The sequence below is a fragment of the Bidens hawaiensis genome, unplaced genomic scaffold (assembly GCF_021521415.1).
Source record: "Bidens hawaiensis isolate Kalapana, Puna unplaced genomic scaffold, B.hawaiensis_p1.1 tig00060466_1, whole genome shotgun sequence".
Classification (NCBI taxonomy): domain Eukaryota; kingdom Viridiplantae; phylum Streptophyta; class Magnoliopsida; order Asterales; family Asteraceae; genus Bidens; species Bidens hawaiensis.
In genome coordinates this window covers 19,842-47,611 of record NW_027500920.1, presented here as the reverse complement: position 1 = coordinate 47,611, position 27,770 = coordinate 19,842, and the positions used below count along the sequence as shown (strand labels likewise).

Below are 27,770 nucleotides of genomic sequence, written 5' to 3'. Positions count from 1 at the left end.
TTTTCTGACCGTTATCCCGATTGATGGCTTGGGCCAAAGCATGTCTGAGGTCGAGTATAGGGCCATTCTTAAGTACTGTTTGATGGTCCCAATGTACCCAGAAGACGAAACATGTCCGATCTGGCGTAAGGCTTGGCTGGATAAATTCGGAGAGCATGCGGTTCATTGCAAGGAGATGCCTGGGTTCAAATACGACATGATTGGGTGCGGGACGTTCTTTGGGACATCTTAAGGCGAGCTGGGATATCAGCTAAAAAGGAAGCCCCCGTAAACTTCCTTACTACGGAAGGGAGATCCACTCTACGACCGGCAGATTTGCTCGTCTTTGGCTAGGCCGGGGGAAAACACGCTTGTGTTGACCTCACAGGGGTATCTCCTTTAGCTAGTTTGAGGGATAATGGGTTTGTAGCTGGGCAAGCAATGAAAAGGGCTGAAACGAAGAAGGTGGAGAAACATGCTAAAGCCTAAGAAGAGAACCAACATATTTTTGTCCCTTTGGCTTTTGATACATTTGGCTCCTTGGCACCGGAAGCTATCCGTTTCCTAACCAGGGTCCAACGGGTTTTGCATAGCAATGTGTCGACTCCAAAGGGGCAGGGGTATGTCTTTAGCAGGTTAGGGTTTGCAATTCAGAAAGGGGTGGCGGCGCAGCTTGTTGCCCGCCTACCTGCTATGTTGATGTAATATCTATGTTTCTATATAATGAAAAATGAGTTTTTTTTAATATATATATATATATATATATATATATTAACCAAATGTGTCTAATGATAATATTCTAAACAAAAATACACCTCTTGGTTATATAAGTATGACATCTAATAACATGCTCATAAACCAGATGATCGATTTGCGTATTCCTGAACCAACGCCCCAAAGAGTGAGGGCCTCTGAATCAAACGTGAAGGCTCGTCAAATTCCTTCGCGTATCCTGTTACAAAATATATAATAAGTTGGTAGTTAGTTTACCTTCAGAATAACCAACTTAACAACCCATTTATATAGATCATAGATGGTTATGCTTCCTAATTGTTTTGTTATTATATTTGGCAACTAGGTTAGTATACTGTGTAATACACGGATGAAAAATATAGAAAACGTCAAATATACATATAAAAACGTCGGATGGAATTAAGGATGGCTAATTATTTTTTTAACTAAAATGATATTGTCAGTCATTTAAATCATTACCAACACAACATATTTCCTAAAGTACATAGATTAATAAAAATAATTTGTATATGCATTTAAAAAAAACAAAATGAAAGGTTGTGAATCTATACGGCTATACCTATTAAGGAAAAAATAATATTAGCATTAATTCATCTTAATTCAGTTGGTAATCCACAATCGTTTTGAAAGCAAGGTACCGAGTTAATTCCCACCAACAACATATTTTTTGTTTTTACATTTATATTAGATGTCTTGACTAATAAGTTATGTTAGTCTATATAAACTGAATCATGGTTAGACATTATAGAACATATGAGATGCAATCGAGTTAAGGTTCATCCAGATATTATATTATATCTGAGATATACACATGTTATGTGTTATAGGGGTTTTTGAGTTATATTTTCTATATAATATATTGATAGTTAGTCAATATCAATTTCGTGTGTTTTATGATTTCGTGAGTTATATCAATTCGTCCTTAAAACTGACTTGAACACATATTGACCCGTTACCAATAAATAATAAGTTACCTGCATCAATGACTAGAACTCTATCACAATCCATGACAGTAGGTATCCTGTGAGCAATGCTAATGATAGTACAGTCAGCAAAATCTTCTCTTATAATCTTCTGAATCACGGCATCGGTTTGTGAATCAACGGAAGCCGTGGCTTCATCCAAGAACAATAATCTGCTGTGTTTCAGCAACACCCGACCCAAACAAAGAAGTTGTCGTTGTCCCACGCTCCAGTTATCACCATTGTCCACAACTAAATAAACGCGCGTAACACATAAGTGAATATTTTTATTTATTTATTTTCTTTTTACCAAAAACGGATACAGGGTTATTTTAGTTACCTGGGGAATCAAGCTTTCCGGGTTTTGCCGTTACTATATCAGTGAGCTGGCAGCGTTCGAGACTTTAAAAAAAAGGTTATTAAGTTAGGTGATTTTAATAAAGTTGACAAAAGGATGGGCCCACTGCCCACACTACTCGAGGTGGGTTGGATAACGAATCAAAAAGGGTTCAAATGAGAACGGGCTTTTTTTTTGCTTGTGTCGAACCAGGTCAAGTTAGACCAACCCTTGAGCGTGTTTTCCTCTTTTATGACCTTTATATGCAACAATGGCGTTAAATATGATTACAGAAACTATATTATTGCACTTTGGTTCTATAGAATTTAATTTTATAAAATAAAAATAAAGTCTTCAACTTTAAAATTTTAAAGATTAAAGTTCTTGTGCTTATGTGTTAAAATAAAACTTGTGTTTATTTACCTGATTAAATTTATAGGCTTTTAAGAATTTAACAGAAAAAAAAATATTTAAGTCTCTAAAATTGTATTAAAAGGACTAGTTTTGTTTAAGTATTAAAAATTAAAGGATTTAATCATGCAAAGATAAAGTTCACGTTCTAAATGTGTAAATTTAGCGAAAAGCTTTAGGTTTATTCATAGAATATTTTATGTACTTTAAATACACTTCAGTTAACTTTTGACCCGTTTAACCTGTTTTTATAATAAATTCCAAGTAAATCGTTTTAAAGAAAAATAAAACAAACCCGAGTTAACTCGTGAAAAAATAAACTCATTTTTACCTTCCATATCTCATCATCAGAATGTTGACCGATCGGGTCAATGTTACTTCTCACGGTTCCTTCAAAAAGGACCGGTTCTTGGGGAATGATGCCGAATCTAGACCGAAGATCATGAAGCCCGAGTGTTGAGATATCAATGCCATCAATAACAATACTTCCTGCAGCGGGCTCAACCAACCGAAACAAAACTTGGATCAAAGTTGATTTCCCACCACCTGTTCTTCCAACAACACCAATCTTTTGCCCCCCTTGAATGTTTAGTGTGATCCCTTTAAGCACAAGCGGCGTGTTTGGACGATACCTAACCTGCTCACGAATTTAGTTGATATGAAAACGGGTCAGGCTGGATTGACTTGAAAATACTTTTGGATTATTCATAAAGTACATTTTGGTTATTTTATAAATTTTTTGACCCGTTTGAGTATTTGGCCCGTTCCTTTTGAATTTTATTTCGTAATTTTAACCATTTGACCCGTTTGAAATAAAATATGACCCAAACCAACACGTTATCCCAAAAAATGATTATAAAGAGGGGTGCTAAACGGGTCGTGTTCGTTGGTTAGCGGGTCCAACCCGACACAAACCCAAAATTTTGACACTAATACGATGCGTTTAACCTGATTTTTTTTTTGTTTTATATTTGTCTTTTTTTTTGTATTTTATTTACATTAAAGCTACAGTTTTGCAAACCAAAAAATCAAATGTATACAAAATAGTTACATTTTAATTATAAAATCTCATGCCAGTTTCTCTTTAAGGATTAAAATTTTGTCATAAAATACTCGATAAATTGACATTATGACACAAAACACATTTGAATACAATAAACGTAAATGGGTTAAGCAGGTCAACTTGTGAACCCACCAGGTTGACATGAACACAACCCGTTTGTGCTAAACCCAAACTTATTCGTGATAATAGAATTTGCAGTTTACCGGCAAGTTTTTGAGCTCCAAACTACCATTAGTCGGCCAGTTTGGAGGAGGGGGGTTATCTTTCTTGACCCATTCGGCTTCTGATGGTATGTTAGTAAACTGTTTAATCCTTTCAACCGAAACCATTCGGTTTTCAACAAAGCAGCTAGTGAATAGAGCCCAGAATAGAAGCCCGTTGAGTGATAATCCGTATGAAAGCGACAATCCAACCGATTCTGTTATCATATAAGCGGGCCCGTTAGTTAAAACTTAAAAGTAAGCGGGCTAAAACTGGCCCGTGTTAGGGAAGTAAGACAGTACCGTGTTTAATGACATTGCTAGGTAATATGATCATGAACAAAGTTGACACACAAAGAAACAAACTTCCAACAAACTCCATGCGAAATCCTAACCACCCATTCGACCCATTGTTGTGGAAATCCATTCGTAGGTTTCCGTCCACACGATCAACATTATCTTGAATAAACCAGTCTTGTTTTCCAAAACACCGGATGGTCATGACCCCGGATATGCTCTCAGAGAAGTGGTGAATAACGGGTGCTTTTGTTATCGAGTCAAGTCGCGTTATTTCACGTGATGTTGCAAGGTAATACCCCTAAAAAAGTTCATTTTGAGTTAGTAAGTTAGTTAATTGGTTAACCTTAAAGTTTATACATTATTGTCATATTGTGTTTGTGCTTCTCGTGTTGACATACCCGATACCAGAAATTGAGCCAACCGAGTGGAATCACTAGGAAGATAGTCGGCCAAGCGTTTTGACACGTTATGATGATAACGCTAAGCACCGACATGTACAAAGCAGTGCTAAAGTTCACCATGAATGGAAGGAGAATATCGATGTTGGTTTGATCGCTTGATGCCTGAAAAATGTTAAAAATATACTATCAGAAGACCGCTACTTTTTTAAATTAAACACAATTAATTTGATAATAAAATATAATGTTTACATCTACTTAGAGAGAACCAGTTTGACCAATAATACTTGCAAAATAATCAACTGAAATTATTTTAATAGAAACGTTTTAACCAAATAGTGATTGCAATTTGCAAGTGTTTGAAAAGTCAAATCTGCCACGTCAGGACATGATGCGTAAATATTGCGCCAAGTTGTTTTATACTTTTATAAAAGAAAAAAAAGAAAAAAGAGCTTTTCTAAACTATTTTTTAAAAACATTTTAGCACTTAAGATCATTAAAACTTACTTAAAAAAACATTTCAACACTTCAAATATTTTAAAAATTATATTTTAAATTTTTTTAAAACATAAATTTAATTTTAAAATTATTTAGAAACATAAAGTTTATCAATATATAAAAGCTTCAAATTATTATAATTATTTTAAATAATTATGAACTTAAATTCTCTAAGACCTTAATCTAAAAAATATTAAAAACTTATTTTTTTATTATATTAAAATTACTAAACTCATTGTCTGTAAACTTTGAAATATCTTAACTGCTAAAAATACTATTTAAAACCTAAAAATAGCCGGACAACAATATCCATGGGCCCAAATTTTAAGAAGCAAAATAGAACTTTTATTCACCTAAATTATTAAAATTAGGGGCAACTGAAAAACATCAGTGAAAAGACAACCACACATGGTTTGAAATTAAAATAATAATAATAATAATAATAATAAAATAAATAAATAATTGTTAAGGCCCTAGCTAAGTAGCTAGTGGCACACTCTTGCGATTTTATAAAGCTTAGATATTCGAATAATCCTGATAAATAGATCACCCTTTCAACATTGCAAGTAATTCGTACTATACTCTTTACCATTAAAGGAAACATTACCCGACTAAGAATTCTTCCCGAAGGGGTGGTGTCGAAAAACGACATTGGAGCATGAAGGATGCTATGAAGAATTTGTTTAAAAAACTTTTGCGTAGTCACCAACCCAAAATACATAAAGAAAACAGTTCTTCCCATAACCAAAACAAAAGCAACCACGGCCAAAATCCCATAAACTCCAATAAACACCGAAGGATTGAAAGACGCGGCTCGATCCTCTGAAGTTTCATAAGCCAACCAGTAATCGCCAGCCATTTGTGATACTTGCCACAAAACCGATAACAACACTACTAGAAATGCACCTAACCACCCAAAGGCTTCGGTTGCATAGACTTTGTAGACGTGTAGGCTCACTCGTCCTGTTTCTCGTTCTTCGTCTCCTATTAGTTTTGATGTTCCTGCAACGGAACTTGATTGGGACCGCTCTAAAGGTTTTTGGTTCTCGTTGTCGTGTTGGTTGGAATTACTAGAATGAGATTTTGTTAGAGCTTGTGTTTTGGTTGATTCTGCTTGTACTAGTTGCATCGAACTTTCGTGAGCAGAGACTAATGCTGTGAAATTAAGCTCGGATTGAACTAGTTCATCGTACTTTCCTGATTGAACGATCATCCCATCCCGCATTACCTGCATAAAGCGAGATTACTTATGACTTATGAGCATATGTGGCAATCAAGCCTTACTTTTGAAGAATGAGAATGAGATTATTTGTTTAAAATAAATTGTAGTGTTATTAGGGTTGTTCAAACTGCTTGCCGCTCGCCGCTCATTCGTCGTTCGCTCGAAAAATGCTCGCTCGATTTCGGCTCAGTTTGGAAGTGAGCCGTTCGGCTCGGTTTAAAAACAATCCAAGCACGAGCAAAGCCTCGCTCGGTTCGGTTCGGTTCGTTTCGTTTTGCTCGAATTATTTTTTATTTATTATTTATATATAAACATTATGTATATATATATATATAAAAGTATACTATTTTTTAAAAGTTTTTAAAATTTCCCTCTTTTGTGTTGAATTCAAAGTTCAAATTTAAACAATAGCCACTTGTTTTATATATGTTTTGTTGTTAATTTTGAGTTTTATACATTCTAAAGGTGAAAGTTTCGACAATTTAGAGTTGAAAGTCTTTAATTAATGATATTTTGAAGTTTTAGAAATTTAAAATCGAAAACTTTGTACGAAATCAAGCAAAACCAAACCGAACCAAGCTGCTCGGTTTCAAAACCAAACCAAGTTCAAGCATAAAGATATCGCTCGTTTCTTTAAATTTAATCCACTCGGTTCAGCTCGCTTTCAAACCAAACCAAGTATGAGCATGCCCGCGTTTGATTCGGTTCGTGAACAGCCCTAAGTATTATTGTACATGTTCATTTGGGTCAACACATATTAGTCAAACAAACAAATATATAAAACTTGCTAACTTAAAAAAAATGTGATATCATTTAGTTGTCATTGGCCCCACCACTCATGACAATTTATTTTTGTCTCCAACACATGTTTGTTGTCACTCGCATCACCACCGACACACCCACCACAATCACCTCTATCGTCAACACTAGCCACCAGTGGAGATAGGGTACTAGAACCTAGGTACGACCGTCACTTATTACGTTAAGTGTTGTATTCATAACATTATTATTGTATACTAACCAAGGCCCAATGGGTTGGGGGGTTGTGGAGGAAACTGCTAACTGGGCTTGGCCCAATAAGGTTAGGGTTTCATGATGTTAGCTATGGGGTTCTCCATATAAGAGATGTTCATCTCCATTTTGAAGGGATCATTGCCTCCAACATATTTTTGTGTCTGTAAACAAGAGGAAACTCTTATCAGTCACCTCCACTTCCCCCGCCTTCCATGGCAGATTCGAGCAAGTCGGAGAAGAAGATCGAGGTGTGAGTTCGTTCATCCTGAAGACCGGAGAACATTAACCTGAGCCCACCAAGGGTTAGATTGGTGATTATCCAGTCTCAGTTGAGATATCAAGCTAAGCCTACCCCGGTTAGTTTCATGATTCTTCACCACCATAGAAAATATAGAGTGGATGAACCTATTTTAATACTTTTTTTCTAAAACAACTTATATTAGGGCCAGACCCCGGTTTGAACTTAACCAAATTAATATTTAAAAAACAAAACAAATCGTTTTGAACGAACTCATTTTACCCGAAACCCCATATTGACCCGAATCTTAACCCGTCACAAGACCCACACCTACTCGACCCGCCTAGTTTGTCAAGCTTACTTACAAGTATAAGATCAACATCATGAAGGAAATCAACTTGATGAGTAACAAGAAGGATTGTTTTGCCTTTAAGGATTCCCCTAACACATTCCTACAATTGAATTTATAAAGATCAATATACAAATTTATAAGATCAATATATATATACAAAGAAACCAAAAATTTGTTTATATATTACCTTGAATATTTGTGAACCAGTATGTGCATCAACAGCACTAAACACATCATCAAGAAGATATATATCGGAATCTTGATAAACCGCACGAGCGAGTTGAATCCGCTGCTTCTGGCCACCGCTAAGGTTGATCCCACGCTCCCCGATCTCGGTTTGATCTCCGAATTCCATCATTTCAAGATCCTTCTCCAAACAACATGTTCTTATGACATTCTTGTACTTGTGTCGGTTCATTGGCGAACCAAACAAAATGTTTTCTTGAATCGTCTTGTTTTGAATCCACGCCGTTTGTGCAACATACGCAGTGGTCCCGAAAACCTTTACCTTCCCGGATGTTTTATGCATCTCACCGATAACTGAAGCAAGTAGAGACGATTTCCCTGAACCAACGGTCCCCAAATGACCGCAAGTTCTCCTTTTTTTATTACAAAGTTTAAATTTTTTATTGTTTCACCTTCTGACTGGTCGTCATGCCAGCTGAACGAATCGTTTTCCACCTCAACAGCAACATTATTATTACTGTTGCTGGTACCATTACCATTACTAATACTGTTACTGTTATTGTCAGTGTATACATGCCTTTCCACTGAATCAATATCCAATTCATTACTCAACATATACTCATCCAACTGCCCCAGCGAGACCATCGCTTGAGAAAGCGAGATCATCGATTGGGGAAAACTCCAAATCGGTTCTTGCAAGATCTTAAACAACGATGTGGCCGTGAAAACCGTCCCCGCATCCAACTTAACCCCGAACAATATCCCACTCCCGAAAGTGACCGTCGAGATAACCAAAGGCGCACTCCATAATATAATCATATTCGTACCGAATGAATACATAAACTTAGAAAGCCAACCATACTCCGAATCACGAAACGATTGGATCCGCTTGTTGAAATGTTCTTCCCATGCTTGAAACTTAATCACCCGCATATAACTCAACATCTCATTCGTCGCATTCAACCTCAAATCACGCCCCGCCATGATGTTAAACTGGAACTTATTATTTCGTTTCGTCCCCAAATACACGACAAACAAGATAACCAACACCGCGGCCAATGTGACCACCGCGGCTAGCCCGAGGGTCAAATATAAGATAACCAACGCCCCCGTGACTTGAACCGGCATAAGCCAGATCGCGTGCACTTGGGGCATCATATCGGACAACTGTTGCACATCTACCGCCATGTAGTTCACTATCTTACCCACACCGTGAGACTGTCGAGCCGAATGCGATAGTTTCAAACCTTTCTTGTATAAACTCGTTATCAGTGTCGATCGAATCAACATCCCGAGCTTCTGCGTGTGGAAATTGAAGTGATGTGATGTCAAAACTTCAATAAATTTCGCTACCAGAAGGATTAGTACCAAATAATATCCTTCGTAGGGCGAACTCGCCTTCCCAGAAGTGAAATCATCGAATCTTTGGATTAACAATGGCCCGACATACCCAACACAAAGCTTCATAGTCGCTAAGAGCCCGGTGAACACAATGTGTTTCCAGAAACAACGAATTAGCGTTGTCCGAACTGGGTTTTTCGAATTCTCTTCGGGTTTCGGCCAATTTTGTTCGAAAAACTTGGTCATTTTTTCAGCTCGGTGTTCGGGTGAAAGCGTTGGGATATCGTCGATTTTTAACGGGGTTTTGTATCCCTTTTTAAGAAGCGGATTCATCCAAAACCAAAATAGTTTCGACATGAACGAAGCAGACGCCCATCCGCTTACATTATCTAAACTCTTCTCGGGTTCTAGTTCAGGTTCTGGTTTCACTGTCATCCCTGTTGAAGAGGTAGGTCCCAGCAGAGACCAGTTGGTCCCGCAAGACTCACCTTGAACAGGGTTGTCTGCGCAAAGGCCATCTGCTCCCGCAGGACCCACCATGCTCATAGAATCTTACGCGCAGTACGCAAGCTGTACACGCAGGGAAAGCCTCTCAATGGTGAAGTACCCCGCCTGTTCCCGCAGTTGCGGATACAAGCCATCAGGGAAGGCTACCCGCAGACAGCAAGGCTACACGTACAAGATTAGCTACTTCAGCAGTCACGTGAAGGCATGAGCAAGGCGGGAACAATCCCGCCCAAATGAGCCAGTCTGATTCTGAAAGATCTTTTGTACCATACCTACCAAGGTATGGATAGGACAGACGATCTGACCAGAACAGCCCATGAGCCAATCACAGGGTGACAGCTCACCGACAACAGTGCGAGGAGGAGCACCCTCTAGTACTGTTTGTCACTATTAGCCGCTGCCTACTCACCAACTCTCACTGTGGAGCAGGCGCAGCCTACAGTTGGTGGAATAGTATTACTGTTGGCCGTAACCTATTCACCAACCAGCATGGCCTGCGTACAATCCACAGTCAGTAGGACGTGCATGGTCTACAGTTGGTGGAATAGTGCAGCCGACTTTATTACTGTTGGCTGTAACCTACCCACCAACCAGTATGGCCTGTGCGTAATCCACTGTTGGTTGAACAGGAATACTATTCAGCCGGCTGTACCTTCTAGAAAACCTACCTTCGGCTATAAATACTCCAATATCTTGGAATGGTAAGATCATCTACTATCTCGTATAACTTACTTGATAACTGCTCTTATAGTATTCATATACTTTTATATTCAAAGAGCAATATAGACTGATTCTCACGCCGGAGGGTGGTCACAAGGAGGAACCCCCCCTTCTCAGTGACGAGCTTACGGTGTCTGTTTTGCAGGTTCCCTGAAGTACAACTTACTCTGCTGGACCTAACCTTCGTGGGAAACATTATCTAGCCCCCAGATTATCCATAATCTGCCCGGGGTCACTTAGTGTTTCTTCATTGGCGCCATCCGTGCATAAAGCTAGAACTACATCTTTCTCCAGTTTTTCAAAACTTCCAAGATGACTAGAGAAATTCCGGTAACCACAACCCCAGCCACTGGGGTTAACACCGGCAACACAATGTTTACAAACACTACCCCAGCCACCCAAGCTGGGGCAAGTGAAATACATTTTACGAACACTACCCCAGTCACTCATGTAGGGGCAAGTGGAGTAAATATTCCACTGGGATTCACTGATGCCCAGCTGGAAAAACGACCTCGAGCCCCTCGCCAAACACTTGATCAAGTGAAGGCATGGGCCGAGGCACGTCAAAGAGAATTTCAGGCTGAGTTGGACGAACGCTTGCGTTCAGTCCAACAAGCTGAGGAATTCGGTAGTACTCGCCAGCACCTCAACATGAGTAGTGAGTACGAGTACTCAGACGGCGAGGGGGAAGACTCCGACACCGACGCGAACCCTCGCCATAGGGCGAAAGGGAAGCGTAAGGAAACGGATCCCCAGCCAAAAAGGAACTTTGGGGAAGCATTCCAACCAGTCACGGAAAAAAGCTCTCGCGACTTCTCCAAGGCCTTTAGACCTACTGCTACAAACGCAGGAAGGTCAAAATTTGCAAGGGACATTGCAGAAGCAATCGCCCCGAGGAGTGCCAAACAAATGTCCAACGTTGGCACATACGATGGTCTATCCGACCCAGATGACCATCTGAACAGGTTCATTGCGGGGGCAACCGTCAGTAACTGGACGGAACCCACGTGGTGCTACATGTTCCAGATGACTCTGGTAGGAGCAGCCAGAGCATGGTTCGACCGTTTACCGGTCCACCACATTTATGACTGGGCAGACTTCCAGAACAAGTTCAGTCAACAGTTTAGTCAACAGAGGAAGCACACTGAGGAGCAGTGGACGATCCTCAACTGTGTCAGAGAAGAGGATGAATCCTTACTGGACTTCATCACCCGCTTCAACTCCAAGAAGGTGAGTCTGGGCAACATCAGTGAAGACCTCGTTCGCGCCGCTTTCATTCAGGGCGCTGAATACCCAGAACTCATCCGCACTCTGACGGGTAAAGACGGTATGCCATCCACGTGGGATGCCATAATGACGGCAGCCAAGCGCTTTGCCGAAACAGAGAAACAGCTGGGAAGAGATCTCCCCCACAATACAAACCTCTACACACAGAGGACAAGGGAGAATAATGTAAGAACCGCCCGGCTAAACAAAAAGAGGCGGCAAGGTATTTGGCAGTCAAGGATAAACTTTGACGCCCCCTCAAGCTCTCGCCCTCTGGTTGGCGGAAGGGACAAAACGCACCCTTTGAACCGAAAAAACCGCTGGACGCCACTCACCAAGAGCGTCACGGAGATATTTGCCACGGAAAAACTGCCATGGCCAAAAGCTCCAGTGATCCGACAGAAACCCAATGCGGATCAAAGCAAGTCTTGTGACTTCCATGGGACAAAGGGCCATAGCACTGAGGAGTGCACATCCTTGAGGGACATCGTCGAGACATTCGTCAAGGATGGGAGGCTCGCACACCTCGTGGCATCTATCAAGAAGGGAGGAAGGAACGACAACAGGTACAGGGGTAACGGACGGAAGCCCGTCGACATTAGCATCAACATGGTCCATGGTAAGGTCAGAGGAAGAAAGAGACCAATGACCGAACCATGCGCATGGAAGGAAGCAGAAGTGCGCTTCCCGCGAGTGCCGGGAGGCCCAAACAAAGAAGGCCCCATTGTCATTAAAAGCCAACTGGGGCACTACATCACCTCCCGCACCCTCGTTGACAATGGCGCATCGTCGACAGTGATGTACAGGCAGTTCTTCGACAAGCTCGATGATGAAGACAAGGAACGCCTGGAGACGGTCTACGCTTCAATGGAAGGGTTTGACGGCAGCATGAACACTCCCTTGGGCATCCTATCTTTCCCCGTCACTCTCACTGATGGGAATTATTCACGCACGGAGGATGTGGATTTTGTTGTGATGAAAAAACCACATCATACGTATGACATCCTATTCGGGAGAGACGGGATGGCAAGATTCAACGCTGTGGTATCCTCAGTCCACGGCATGATGGGATGGCCAACAACTGAAGGCGTAGCGATGATCACGGGCATTCCCCAGGTATGCATCGCATCTGTCTCCTCTAAACCCAAACCGAAGATGGCCAAACAAACCATCACTGAGCCTGAACAGTGGGCATTCAATGGGAAATATCCCGATCAGGCCGTTACCATTGGCCCGACAATTGTTGATCCAACACGCACCTTACTCAAGCGCTTACTGCAGCGAAACGCAGACATCTTCGCGTGGACACCAGCCGACATGACTGGTGTACCCCGGGGAAAGGCAGAGCATAAGCTCAAATGCGATCCGGCCGTAACGCCGATCGTACAAAAGCGCAGAGTAATGGGGCCCGAGCAAACCAACGCGTGCAGAACCCAAGTCAAGGAACTCCTTGATGCGGGCATCGTGCGCGTTAGCAAATATCAAACATGGGTTGCAAATCCCGTAATGGTACCGAAGAATAACAAACAATGGCGCATGTGCATAGATTTCAAAGATTTGAATAAAGCATGCCCCAAAGATTGTTATCCGTTGCCAGAAATTGATCTCAAGGTGGATTCGGTGGCACCATTTCGCCTTAAATGCTTCTTGGATGCGTATAAGGGGTACCATCAAATCCACATGGCTGTGGATGACCAGGACAAAACCGCCTTTCGGACGCCCGATGGCACATTTTGTTATAAAATGATGCCGTTCGGACTTAAGAACGCGGGGTCCACGTACCAACGACTAATGGACAAAGAGTTTCACGCCCAAATTGGGAGAAACTTGGAAGTCTATATGGATGATTTGGTCATCAAAAGCCCCGAGCCAGAGACGATGTTGAAAGACATTGAGGAAACTTTCAACACGCTCAGAAAGATAAACATGAAGCTCAACCCGAGCAAGTGTTCATTTGGGGTGGAAGAAGGGAAGTTCTTAGGGGTCATTATTACTAAAGATGGCTTCAGAGCGAACCCTGAAAAGGTCGAAGCCATTGTCAAAATGGAATCACCTACCACCATAAAACAGGCTCAAACACTTAATGGACGACTAGTCGCGCTTAACCGCTTTTTGGCAAACCATGCGGATAGGTCGTTCCCTTTTGTGTCAACACTAAGAAATTGTTTAAAGAAAACGCACTTCCGCTGGACACCAGAAGCGGAAGCAGCTTTCCAGGAGATTCGATCACGCCTGATCGAACTCCCAACACTCACAGCACCACAAGCGGGAGAGGAGTTAATCCTATACCTCTCCGCAACAGATAGAGCAACCGGGGCAGTCCTGCTTGTAGAACGAAAAGGCATCCAGATGCCAATCTATTATGTTAGCCGCGTGCTGGCAGACGCGGAAACCCGGTACTCTACCCTGGAAAAACTGGTCTTGGCACTTATACACGCTTCACGCAGGTTGAGACGATATTTCCAGGGTCACCCAATCACTATTCTCACCAACTTCAAACTCTCAAATGTTCTAGGCAAACCCGAGTTATCGGGACGCCTAGCCAAATGGGCAATTGAATTGGGAGAATATGCGATTCAATACAAGCCGAGACCAGCCATTAAAGGCCAGGTCCTGGCTGATTTTATTGCCGAAGTCCCCGCTGCGCGGGAGAAAGAGTGCCAGGAGGAGGTTCAACCCTCCCCAGCACACGAAATCGATGAGGTCTGGCGACTCTATACTGATGGAGCAGCTAGTAACGAGGGTTCAGGCGCAGGGTTAAAATTAACAAACCCAGCAGGCCAGGAATATACTTATGCTATTCGGCTGGATTTCCCAAGTACGAATAACGAAGCTGAATATGAAGCATTCCTGGCCGGATTGAGGATTGCGCGTAAAATGGGTGTAAAAAATTTGGAAGCCCATGTAGATTCCATGCTAGTGGCAAACCAAATAAACGGGACGTACACGGCTGTAAATGACACAATGGCCCTGTACCTTGCCCAGGCCAAAGCCATCATGCGCGATTTTAATGATTGTAAAGTGATACATGTCAAGCGCAGCGAAAACAAATCTGCGGATGCGTTAAGCAAGCTTGCATCACTGGCCTTCACCCACTTGGGTAAGGACATCCGCGTGGAACTCCTCGAAACACCATCAGTCCCGCACAAGGAAATTTGTGTCATCCAAACCGGTACAGAAACATGGATGACCCCAATAATAAAATACCTTGAAGCAGGAACGTTACCAGAGTCGAAGTCACAGGCAAGAAAACTACGCTGTAAAGCACTGAATTATCAGCTGGTCAATGACACCCTTTACAGACGTAACTTTCTTGGCCCATTGTTAAGATGCGTGGACAACCAAGATGCTGACTACCTCCTAAGGGAGGTTCACGAAGGCATCTGTGGAGTACACGCAGGCCCCCGCGCTGTGGTAGCCAAGCTAAACAACGCGGGATACTTCTGGCCGGGTATGCATATGGACGCGTTGGCATACATCAGAAAATGCAGATCTTGTCAGCTTTACGCACCCAACACGCATCGCCCGAAAAATGAACTCGTTCCTGTCACTTCCTCATGGCCATTTCAGAAGTGGGCCATTGACGTGACAGGCCCATTTCCAACAGCAGCTGGGAATGTTCAGTTCCTAGTGGTGGCCATTGACTACTTCACCAAATGGATAGAAGCGAAACCTTTAGCCCAAACAACCGCAAAGCATATCAAAAAATTTATTTGGGAATTTATTATTTGTCGTTTTGGACTTCCACAGAATTTGGTAAGCGACAATGGCACCAACTTTGCTGACAAGAAGCTACAGCAGTGGCTGAAAGAACTTCAAATCACCCACACCTTTACCTCAGTGGCACACCCGCAAGGTAACGGTGAGGTGGAAAGAGCAAACAAGAGCATCGTCGAAGGCATCAAGAAAAGACTCTTGGAACACAGATCCGGCTGGGTGGACGAGCTTCCGCACGTCCTTTGGGCAAACAGAACGCTGAAGAAGACCAGTACGGGAGAAACCCCGTTCAGTCTCACTTATGGCACTGAAGCCATGATCCCAGTCGAAATCGGTTTACCCTCACCAAGGGTCTTAATCCAACCAGAAGACAATGATGCGGAAAGACGGTTAGACCTTATGCTAGCCGAAGAGCGCAGAGACTTAGCCGCCGTGCGTGAAGAAAACTACAAACGACAAATGCAAAAATACTACAACACGCGGGTAAAACTCTGCAACTTCAAGGAAGGAGACTACATACTGCGTAACAACGAGGCTTCGAACCAACAACGCCCAGGAAAGTTGGCCCCGATTTGGGAGGGGCCATACATTATCAAAGAGGTTCTGGGAAAGGGCGCGTACCGGCTCGAAAGGCTCGATGGCACTCCCATCCCTAGAACATGGAATGGAGCTCAATTACGCAAATGTTATATGTAGATCAATTCCAACTTGTAAAGAAAAGGCCTAGAGCCACTTCTAATGGAAATGATTCTCCTTTCATGATGTATTGATAGCTTGTAACCTATGAACTTCCCTTACAGGAAGAAGTAGTTGCGTGTGGAAGGCGGCAATACCCGCATAAACACAACGCCAAAATGTTAAAGTTCTAAGGAAAACCTACACGCAGGTCAGATGTAGGTAAAGTTTAGCCATCCTTGTAAGTGCAAGTGACGGTCTTACCCGCACAATCACATTCAAGGAAGCCAAACTTAACTTACCATCTACCACGTTAAAAGGTTAACTTATGAACACATAAAAAAGGATAAGAAAAACCTACACGCAGGTCAGATATAGGTCTAAAGTTAAAGCCATCCTTCTAAGTGCAAGTGACGGTTACACCCGCACAATCACGAAAGAGGGAGCAAAAACTTTAGTCCATTATCAACCACGTTCAAAGGTTTAACTTAATGCCTTAGAAATTTTGAAAAACCTACACGCAGGTCAGATAGAGGGTAAAGGTTAGCCATCCTACCAAGTGCAAGTGACGGTTTTACCCGCACAATCACGAAGGAGGAGGCGAAACTTTAACCCATCATCAACCACGTTCAAAGGTTCTTATTCTAAACACTTGGGAAATTGCTAATTTAAACTAAGTATGCAAGTCATAAGTTTATAAAGCAAAGAACCCAAGGAAGGAAATAACAATCTTATACGCAAAGAGATTAATATTTCACAATCATTTACAAGAATGGCTGGGTAACTACCCGCCTAAAAGAAATCTATACAAAGCTAAGTCTATCCTACCAGCGGGAAGGGATCTTCAGGATCAGGCTTCAGGGCCACCTCCGCTTGGGCCAGCACCATCAGAGCGCGGCTGCCCAAGGAAAGCCTTAAGGATGTTTAGCCCATCATCAGCAGCAGCAGCTTCATTCACCTTCTCCACCACCGGATGCGGGAAGGCAGCGTACTGGTTCACAGCTTGGTCATAAGCAGCTTCAGTGTTAACATTGAATAAAGGGAAGTTGGAGGGCGGAAAGCCTCTCTCAGCAAACCCTAGACCAAGCAGGAAGCCAGTCTTCTGCCCATCCTCATGAGAAGCGTTGAGGGCCGCGCTCATCGCATCGTCATAAGAGGTCTCTGAAAGGACCTGACGCACAACCTACAAAAGAATAAAGTTAGAACATTTTCTAATTACGAGCAGAAAGCGTAAAGAAAAAGAGGATACCTGAGGCAACGCTTCTCGAAGCAACCATTGGAGGGTAGCTTGACTTTCTTTACAAGCACGTTCGGCTCCGCTTTTATCAAGGTTGGCAAGTTGAACTTCCTTGGCGGCAGCTTCTTCGACGCTTTTGAGTTTCCTTTCAGTACGGTCAAGCACCCCCCTCTGGTCAAGGATCTCCTGCAGCTTCTTGGCATCTTCCATTGCCAAGGCGTCATGAGCATGCTGAAGAGCCTTTAATTTGCATTTAAGCTGCTCATTCTCTTCGCGAAGTGGCTCAGCAACAGCTTCAGCCTTGGCAGCCCTCTCAGTTGAGTTTCGCGCAGTCTCCTTGGCCAGCCGAAGCTGTTCATTCACAGCTTGGGCAGCCTTGGAGCGGGCCTCGAGTCGCGCCTGGACTTCAACCTCAAGGGCCTTGAATGCCTTCTCCTTCTCGGCTGCGGCAGCGGCCAACTGCCGGTTCTCCTCCCGAAGAGCCCGCGCTTCAGATATATCTTTGGCGCGAGCTGCTTTTAACTTGTCGTTTTCACGACAAAGCAGCTCGACGCGGGGCTGCGTTCGGGCCTGGAGAACCCGAAGCTCATTGGTTAGCCTACCCTCTTGGTAGCTAGCCATGGCTTCCCCCAACGCACCATGAGGAGCAGCGTGGCGAGCCCAGTCCACGCACTCCACAGGGGTGCGAAGGGTTGTTCCTCGGCGTATGTTCCATCTTGGAACATACACTTCATTGGAATCCGACACTGCAAAAGAAACAAAGGCAGTTAGGAAAAGATGATAAAAATATGTAAAGGAAAAGGAACCCTACGTACCTGTAGGGTCAATAACAGGCCGATAGCCGCCAAACCCATCACCTGAACCTAAAGGAAATCCATCCAACAGGTCAGGCAGACGGGAAGGTGGCATAGATCGGCGGGAAGCCTGGCGCATACCTGAAGGTCCGGCCGTCGGTGCCGGTGGCGCAGGTATAGTGGCAGCCGCTGTGGTAGCCATGGTTGGCGCCACCTCCTCAGCAACAGTAACCGCCGGCTCCGTGAAAGATGCTGTAAAAATTGCACTCACGGCCGGCGGAGACACCTTCTCAGCTGGAACAGCCTCAGGAAGGCTGGAACCAGCGGAAGCAGGCGTAGACGCCTGGGTCGATGCCTCGGGAAGGCTGACCGAGCCTACCGTCATTGGCGGGGGAATACTTGCTCCAACTCCACCCTGGAATGCGTCAACATCCACACCTACATAAGCAAAAGTGTTAGAAAAATTTATTTTAAACAACAAATCTAGACAAGAATTATGGGGGTACTTACGGGGTTTCTTGAGCTTGAACGCACGGACGAGCGGGGGCGAACCCGATGGAGCCGGCCTCTTGACACCGGTAACCGTCGTTGCCGCTGCCTCCTCGGAGGTGACACCTGCAGCCTCCGGAGCGGTGGTCTCTTCACCACCGGGCTTCCCCGCCACCTCTGCATCATCTGACTCCGAGTCAGATAGGACTACCGGGTCGGCCGTAGAGGCCACCTTCTCCTTGCCCTTGGCGACGGCAGCCTTTCTCTTCCGCACCAGTGGAGGACCTTCTGCGGATTCCTCAGAAGAAGAAATGTCATGAACTCCAGCAGCAGGCACAGCTTTGAGAGGTTCAGGGTAGAAGATAGGCTTACCTGGCCGTCGATGGCTCAGGATCTCTTGGCCTGGCGGGTAAACCTCCACGAACCGACCCGCAGTCTGCTCGAGGATGGGCAACTCGTTCTCGTCCAGAGCACGAGTACCCATCCGCGCAGGACCATCTTCCTCCCGCGGATTCAGGAGCGACTGAAGATCGTTACCCTCTGAAATCAACAAGAAAGTTAGAAAAAATCGTAGTCAGCAAAAAAGAAACAAGACATACCATAAGGGGTAGAGTTCGAACCATATTCAAGGACGATCGGAACCTTATCCGCATTCGCCGCCTTCCACACCCGGCTCATCCCCAGCATCACCATCGCCGACTCCGGAAAACGGAAAACCGGGGACTGGACCCGGGATATCTTCGAAAACCATTCCGCCTCCTCGTAGTTAAGGGCGGGAAGGTTCGGAAGCGCCTGGCCATTCTTAAACTTCATGGCGATGGGGACGGCGCGAGCGGATATGAAGAAGAACTCTCTTCTCCATGAGCGAAGACTCCGCTCGGTGGTACAAATCTTTAAACCCTTTATACGGGTTGTAAGAGTGTACCACCCCTGGATGCACCTCCAAGTGTAGAAGGTCATCAGACGGTCAACAAAGGGCTCAAGGCCCAGTATCCGGCACACCCACTCAAAGTGCCGGACCTTGGCAATGGCCATGGGGTGCACCTCTGTCAGGTGCACACCGTGCCTCTCCAGGACACGGTACACAAACTTTGTCAACGGAAACCTAAGGTTTCCGTAGACAAAGAATGCAGCATAAACCCCGATCTTGCCACTAGGGGCATCGTACACAGTATGGTGGGGTTCAGGAAACTCAGGCTCGAGAGACTCGAGCATGAACTTCCTGACGATATACTGGTACAGATCGACAGGAAGAGAACACTGGCACTCGCCAGCAGTCTTCTGATCATCAGTATCATGAGAAGACATGGTGGAAAGAAGAAAGTGATTTCGGGAAAATGCTTGCCTGAAAAGGGGAGTATTTGCCGGAAATCACTAAGAAGAAGAAGAAAGGTGAAAGTGTGAATTACAGATAACTCTCTCCCCCTTTATATAGTAATCGCAATTAATGCGGTGAATTTAATGCGGAGGAGAGAGAAATCAAAGGTGCAATGAAACTATGACACGTGGCAAAAAGCAGGCTGGCAACAGCTGTTGAAAGGACGTGTGCCAGTAATTTCGCGGCCACGCGCCTGAAAAATCACGCCCACAGCGCCTGAAAAAACGACTGGAATGACCATGTTCTGTCACGTCACCATAACTTCCTGCACGTCCTGACACAGTCAGAAGAAACTGTCGCACGACGTTTCAGAGGTTTGGACTGTTCTTATCTTTTCACCAACTCTTCGAATTTCAAAATTCAAAATTCGAAAATATTAAAAAGTAAGCGGGAAAATATCCCTTACCCCTTGGCAAACAAGTAACCGTAAGACGGCTGCGGGTACAGTGTTAAGGCAAAACCCTTCACATACCTAGCACCCGCAGGGAATTGAAGCCAAGAAAACCTTGGTAAACAAGTAACCGTAAGACGGCTGCGGGTACAGTGTTAAGGCAGAACCCTTCACATACCTAGCACCCGCAGGGAATTGAAGCCAAGTACCCCCGGCAACCAAGTAACTATAAGACGGGTGCGGGTACAGTGTAAAGGCAAAACACTTCACATACCTAGCACCCGCAGGGAATTGACGCCAGGAATACCTTGGAAGTAAAGTAACCGTAAGACGAGCGCAGGTACAGTGTTAAGGCAAAACCCTTCACATACCTAGCGCTCCGCTGGGAATTGAAACCAAGAAGGATCTTCTGGGCAATGCTTGCGGAAACGGAAGTAACATCCCCGCATAGCGGGAACGTCGAGAACTACGTTGTTTGAAGCTCTAAGATGGAATTGGTGGTCTTAACATAATTGATCACTATGTTCAAAACTACCAAAACCTCATGGAAAATACATACAACTGGGACTCAACGCTCCTGACTTGCGAGAAGGTTACAGACCTACCCGCATCATACCCAGAGACCAAGCAGGAAACTCGGGCATTTCTGCAAGTGACAAGGACTTCCCATGGAAAACCTTACAAAACCCTTTTCAAAACCCTTTGCTTAAGTCCAAAAGTTCACCTCACTTTATTAAACATGCATGAGAAGAACATTGGACTGGGGGGACTTGAAGAGGTAGGTCCCAGCAGAGACCAGTTGGTCCCGCAAGACTCACCTTGAACAGGGTTGTCTGCGCAAAGGCCATCTGCTCCCGCAGGACCCACCATGCTCATAGAATCTTACGCGCAGTACGCAAGCTGTACACGCAGGGAAAGCCTCTCAATGGTGAAGTACCCCGCCTGTTCCCGCAGTTGCGGATACAAGCCATCAGGGAAGGCTACCCGCAGACAGCAAGGCTACACGTACAAGATTAGCTACTTCAGCAGTCACGTGAAGGCATGAGCAAGGCGGGAACAATCCCGCCCAAATGAGCCAGTCTGATTCTGAAAGATCTTTTGTACCATACCTACCAAGGTATGGATAGGACAGACGATCTGACCAGAACAGCCCATGAGCCAATCACAGGGTGACAGCTCACCGACAACAGTGCGAGGAGGAGCACCCTCTAGTACTGTTTGTCACTATTAGCCGCTGCCTACTCACCAACTCTCACTGTGGAGCAGGCGCAGCCTACAGTTGGTGGAATAGTATTACTGTTGGCCGTAACCTATTCACCAACCAGCATGGCCTGCGTACAATCCACAGTCAGTAGGACGTGCATGGTCTACAGTTGGTGGAATAGTGCAGCCGACTTTATTACTGTTGGCTGTAACCTACCCACCAACCAGTATGGCCTGTGCGTAATCCACTGTTGGTTGAACAGGAATACTATTCAGCCGGCTGTACCTTCTAGAAAACCTACCTTCGGCTATAAATACTCCAATATCTTGGAATGGTAAGATCATCTACTATCTCGTATAACTTACTTGATAACTGCTCTTATAGTATTCATATACTTTTATATTCAAAGAGCAATATAGACTGATTCTCACGCCGGAGGGTGGTCACAAGGAGGAACCCCCCCTTCTCAGTGACGAGCTTACGGTGTCTGTTTTGCAGGTTCCCTGAAGTACAACTTACTCTGCTGGACCTAACCTTCGTGGGAAACATTATCTAGCCCCCAGATTATCCATAATCTGCCCGGGGTCACTTAGTGTTTCTTCACCTGTAGAACCATTTACTGCCACAACCAGGAAAAAACACGAAAACGGAAGCGAAATCAGTGTAATAACATCTTCATATTTTGGCAACGAAGTGTCGGAAATCAGTCATGTGATGCTCGAAGAAACGAGTATTGCCATAGCAACAAATTTGAATATCCAGAACACCCGAAGAGTAACCGGATGAGTTACTGAGTGAAATTTCTTCTCATGAATGATTAAGATAATGATCATGATGAACGAAACCGCTTGGATTAACCAGCAGGTTCCATCGACAATATTATTCGATGGAACATCGATAATATTATTCAATGGAACCTGAGTGTTCGGATTCCCAGTGAATCCGAGCACAGAACAAGCAGTGGCTAGCACTGCTTGAACTGCAGAAAAAGTAAGTGATAATTTGTACCACAGATTGGTTTCTACCAACGCTCGGGTTTTAGCGATCAGGGAGTCATTAATAGCCGAATCGCTGTTGCGAAAACTGGAGTTTGAATACTGTTTTAGTACAAAGAATATGAAAAGGATGACAAGAAATATGATATCAATGGAAGCTAATAGTAGTTTCTCAGTGCATGAAGATAATAAGATTGATGACATGGATGGCATCATTAAGGTGTTAAACTCCATTGGTTGAGTTTGAAGAGTGTGAATAATAATAAGTCAAATTCTGTTATAGTTCATCTTCAGGCTTCAACAACCTGGAAACAAAGAGAGAGAAAATCTTGATAAGATGTGATATAGAAATTGGTGATGAAAATAATAATAAGAACAGATGGAATAAAGGTGCTCAATTTTAGGCCTGCAAGGACAGTTATGTTTTGGAAGATTACATGATATTTCAACTATTGACATTGTTTTGTTCTCTACTATGAATAGTATTATTTATACATATACATATATTGTCTTATTAATATAATAAATATACTAGTGGTTACGACCCGCGTGTTGCGAAGAAGCAGTTAAAAACATATACAAATTTCACGTGTTAAACTGTGGAAAGTTATGTCTTTAAAAGTTTGTATATAAAAAAAATTCAAGTGTTATGGCAAGAACGTTGATATATAGTATCCGAAAGATTAAGTAAAAAGATCAAGTGTGTTGTGGTGAGCTAGTCCACGCACGCTCGTTGCTGCATGGTGACAGTATAATAATAATAATAATAATAATAATAATAATAATAATAATAATAATAATAATGACAATAATAATAATCATAATAATAATAATAGTTAAATAAAATTTTAAAATACATGGATTATTAAAATTAAAAAATAAACAATAGGGTTTTTTTAAGAATAGATAACTCACAGGCCACAACCCTTTTAATTTACTAGTAAATTTAGACATTTATCAATCAAGATACTACAACTTCAACCATTTGAGAAAGATACTTTTTATTACGCTCTTTGATATCGCTAGGTTATAAATCTTTTAAGTTTTTATTATTTAGATGACATGCATATTTTGTTATACTGGTGTTAAAACATTACATCGATTAAATCTAGTCACTAGGTTTTGATAACAAATTGCCGAAAACCACATGAGTGATACTTGAATATACGAAGAGAGACGTGATAAGTTATAGATTGATTTTTTTTCTTGTCAATGCTTTAAACAATGATTATGATAACGATATCACTTGAACTAACCAACACGGTCCGTCAATAAACTTCCATGTAATCTGATTGTTCTGTGTGAAGCTATGAGATAGATGGGAGTTAATGAAACAAAATTCATTTTTGAATCTAAAAAGAACCATTAATTGTTCACGTTCTACAATATTTTGATATGTTGTTGATTAGGCTATGTGTAGTGAAGAGCCACTAGAGGCGCTATACTGGGGGCAAGTTTTGACGCATGGCGCCACGTCAGTTAGGTGATGATTTTCATTTTAGAATGTAGTTGTCTATAGCCCAATATTGTCTCATCACATCATAAATATATCACACACATAATAATAAAATAATAATATCGTCCAAACACACCATAGCAACAAGATAATCCCCCCCCCCACCGGGTGTTGTTTACGGCGACATCGGAGCTATATTGCCCTAACATCGACCCACTACACATAGTCTTACAACATTGTGTCTAATTTGTCAATTAAAGAGGGTCTCTGAATTCTCCAACTAAAACGATGTTTCTAAACTAGTTATAGTAACTTATCTAAACCGATTACAGTAAGAAACCTAATTTATATGTTTTATGTAAGATTGCACAACTTGCTTAGAATTCAACTCGTTTGACACATGTATTTTCCGAATCTATCTATCTATTCTAATAAAAGACTACAACTTTTGCCACTTGTCAAGCTCATAGCTCTTCTCACATTTTTTCAATAAATTTCCATATATGATCCTTATCTTTTAAGTTATTTCAATATATGAATTCAAGTTTATGCTTATTAAATGTAAATACTAACTGATTCATTCATTAGCATTAATGGTGAAATAAGAAAATATCAAAATTGAAGTTGTAGACTTGTTAGAATAAAATTTTTAAAATCACAAGTAATTGCAAATTTAAAAAAAATAAAGGTGCATTATTGACGAAGAATTTGGATTTGTATGGTATACAACAAATTGTTTTTAAGCAGAGATTCAAACAGTCGTGCATAATTTTTTATGTAAGATTGGTTTCAAATTTGGATTTAAAATTTTCTCATATGCACTTGAACTCATAAAATGTGTATTTTCTTAATTTTCTAAAAACATTTTGTATAAATATTACAAACATAAAGAATACATATCATATATATATATATATAACTTGGTGTTTAGTATTAAATCATTGAAGTTGAATAGTATAATTATAATCTATATGTATAACGATTAACTCTATGAACTATCTATCATCTATTGATATGACTTTTTGTGTAGTATAAAGGGTTTTAGCAATAAGAAGATCAATATTTAGTTTTTAATATTTTCTTTCATAACTCAGACCAAAATGTTTAAGAAACATATGTTTTATGACTTGATTTATACTGTTTCTATACATTCAAATATATTTAATTAATATGCCTTTATAAGATAAATTACTTAATTAAAAGCATTTGATATTTTAAACCAAAAAATTTGTTTCAATCCCATGACATTATTTTCGTTTTCAAAAAATCATTTAGGATATTGAAACCTAAAATATAGTTTTCATCAATTATTTACATAATTCATATATTATATTAACTTATTAATTTTATATTTATACAAATACAACGAATTGAGGTTATGTTAGTGTTACATGTTGGTTAGTACATAATTAAATTGTTTATTATGGTTTATATTCAAAATAATAAAAAATAAACAATCGATTCATTATATGTGGAATGAGAACAATCGACTTGGACTAAATCTTGATAACGTCAGCGACTAAGGCTTAGCTTTTAATACCTAAAAATATATATTATTTAAAAACTAAAAGTTTATTTTTGTTGACCCGAAACCAAGAACTTTGACCCAAGAACCAACCCAAATTACTTCGGTTCAGGTTCGGGTTAGTATTTTCTTGGGTTCGAGTTTCACAGGTCGGGTTAGTTTGGGTTCGGGTACGGGTTTTATGTTACGGGTAAAGTGGCAACCATACTTTCAACGATTATAAATAAGAATCACTACCTTCACTTTATACAACTTTAAATCTTCTAAAATTCTTCTAACTTAGAATAATCACTATTATTTGAACTTGGTTATAAGGTTAGTATGTATTTGTCATTTTTCTGGCAATTACATTCATATGAAATGAAACAAATTATTTTGTTATAGTTTAATTTTCGGTTTTATGTTGTTTGATTATATAATTTTTAATTGTAAGATATAAAATCAATTAAAATTTGACAACAAATTTAGCATGATCTATCAACTTCAAATTCTAAAGATTACCAAAGATGATTAGAACATCAAAGTGTAGGTATATAATTTTTGGGATAATCATGGTTTTTTTGGATAAACATGAGTAGATGTTCTCAAATGACATCATATTAATTTATTAAAATCTATGATATTTTATGTGTATGAATATTTTTTTTAATAATTTCATGGATGTATTATTATTTATCTAGAGTTGGTATGTATTTGGAGAACCTTTTTTGTCACACAGACAACTATACGCGGCTATATCAAGAGTTATAAGCAGACCTATATGTTACATTATTAAGAGTTACAAACAAACATGGACTAAAGATTTTGATTTTTGATAAACAATGTATACCTACTAATACAATCACAAATGTAGTGTAAAAGGAAGTTTTTACTTATTTGTAACATATTTGTGTAATCTTAGTTATATAATTTTTGTAATTTTAATGTTAATTGTAATTGTATTAACAGTATATGATCAATTTGTTAAATGTATTTCACTTAATGATTAAAGTTTAAATTTTTCATCAATTATCCGTATAATACACGGGCCTCAAACTAGTTTAATATAAATTATATGTTTTATTTTAAACAAGACCATTTATTATAGGGTACTTATAGGCCACCCATTAATTTTACACATGTGATCTTCGACTATTTTAATTTTTATGGTAACACTAACCCAACTAGTCACCATCGATGGCAGTTACCTCTTCCATCGGCAGCCTCACCATCGATTTATTATATTGAATAAGGTTTTACTAAAACAATTATTTAGAATTAAATTCATATGTTATGTATTCGTTATAAAAAATTTTTGGAAAATTAGTTTTTGTTGGTCCTAACTATTGTCTTTTTGTCGTTGTCGGTCTCAACTAACGAATTGGTCACTAATGGTCTCAACTTTTTATGTATTTGTTCCTAACGGTCCGCGGCTAACATATCCTAACGTTGTTAGTTTCAGGTCGCCGAAAAAACGTTTTTGGCCTGGAAAGTCATTTTTTTTGCCGGAAAACACCACCTGAACACCGCCACCACCACCGATTGACTCACCGCCAACCAACCACCATCAACTGATTCCGACGATGGTTCTAGGGTTCCGGCGACCTCAATAATTGGGGTTTTTACTAGAAAAAGGTTCCTAAAGGTACGATACAAAGTTACCATAATGTTTGGGACAAATTGTTAAGTTTTCGGGAAAAAATGTTTGTTTTCCGGCCGAAAACATTTTTCCGGCGACCTGAAACTAACGACGTTAGAATTCTGTTAGTCGCGGACCGTTTGGAACAAATAATTTAAAAGTTGGGACCGTTAGCAGCCAATTCTTAGTTGGGACCGGCAGTGACCAAAAGACGATAGTTGAGACCAATAAAAACCAATTTTTCAAACATTTTTATTCTTCTTTCATGACATTAGTTAAAAATTTCACAATAGTTAATAAACATTAATAAACTTGAGAGGTTTTTATATTTGAAAAGGTTCGAGTGAATTTACCAAACTGTCAAAAGGAAAATGTGTCTTTTTCCTACGCCTCATTACCACATAGGTAGTGATTTTTTTTGTAACGAAACCGTGTAATCATTACTTAATTATTATCTTTTTAGTGTTATCTTTTTCTTATGTAAATAGAATTACAAAATTAAATATATTTTTTTTAAAAAAAAATTACAAATAAAAATACCATG

General features: G+C 41.2%; 1 pseudogene across 1 annotated transcript; it reads right to left on the bottom strand.

The window, feature by feature from the left end:
- Positions 1-740: 740 nt before the first annotated feature.
- On the bottom strand, positions 741-22,877 carry LOC143603070 (ABC transporter C family member 14-like; annotated as a pseudogene). The gene is made up of 11 exons (XR_013147984.1): positions 22,237-22,877; positions 7,915-9,691; positions 7,741-7,827; positions 5,509-6,129; positions 4,404-4,568; positions 4,009-4,303; positions 3,709-3,923; positions 2,774-3,079; positions 2,035-2,098; positions 1,707-1,946; positions 741-931 (listed from the first exon to the last, which is right to left on the bottom strand). The product of XR_013147984.1 is annotated as an ABC transporter C family member 14-like (transcript).
- Positions 22,878-27,770: the final 4,893 nt, after the last annotated feature.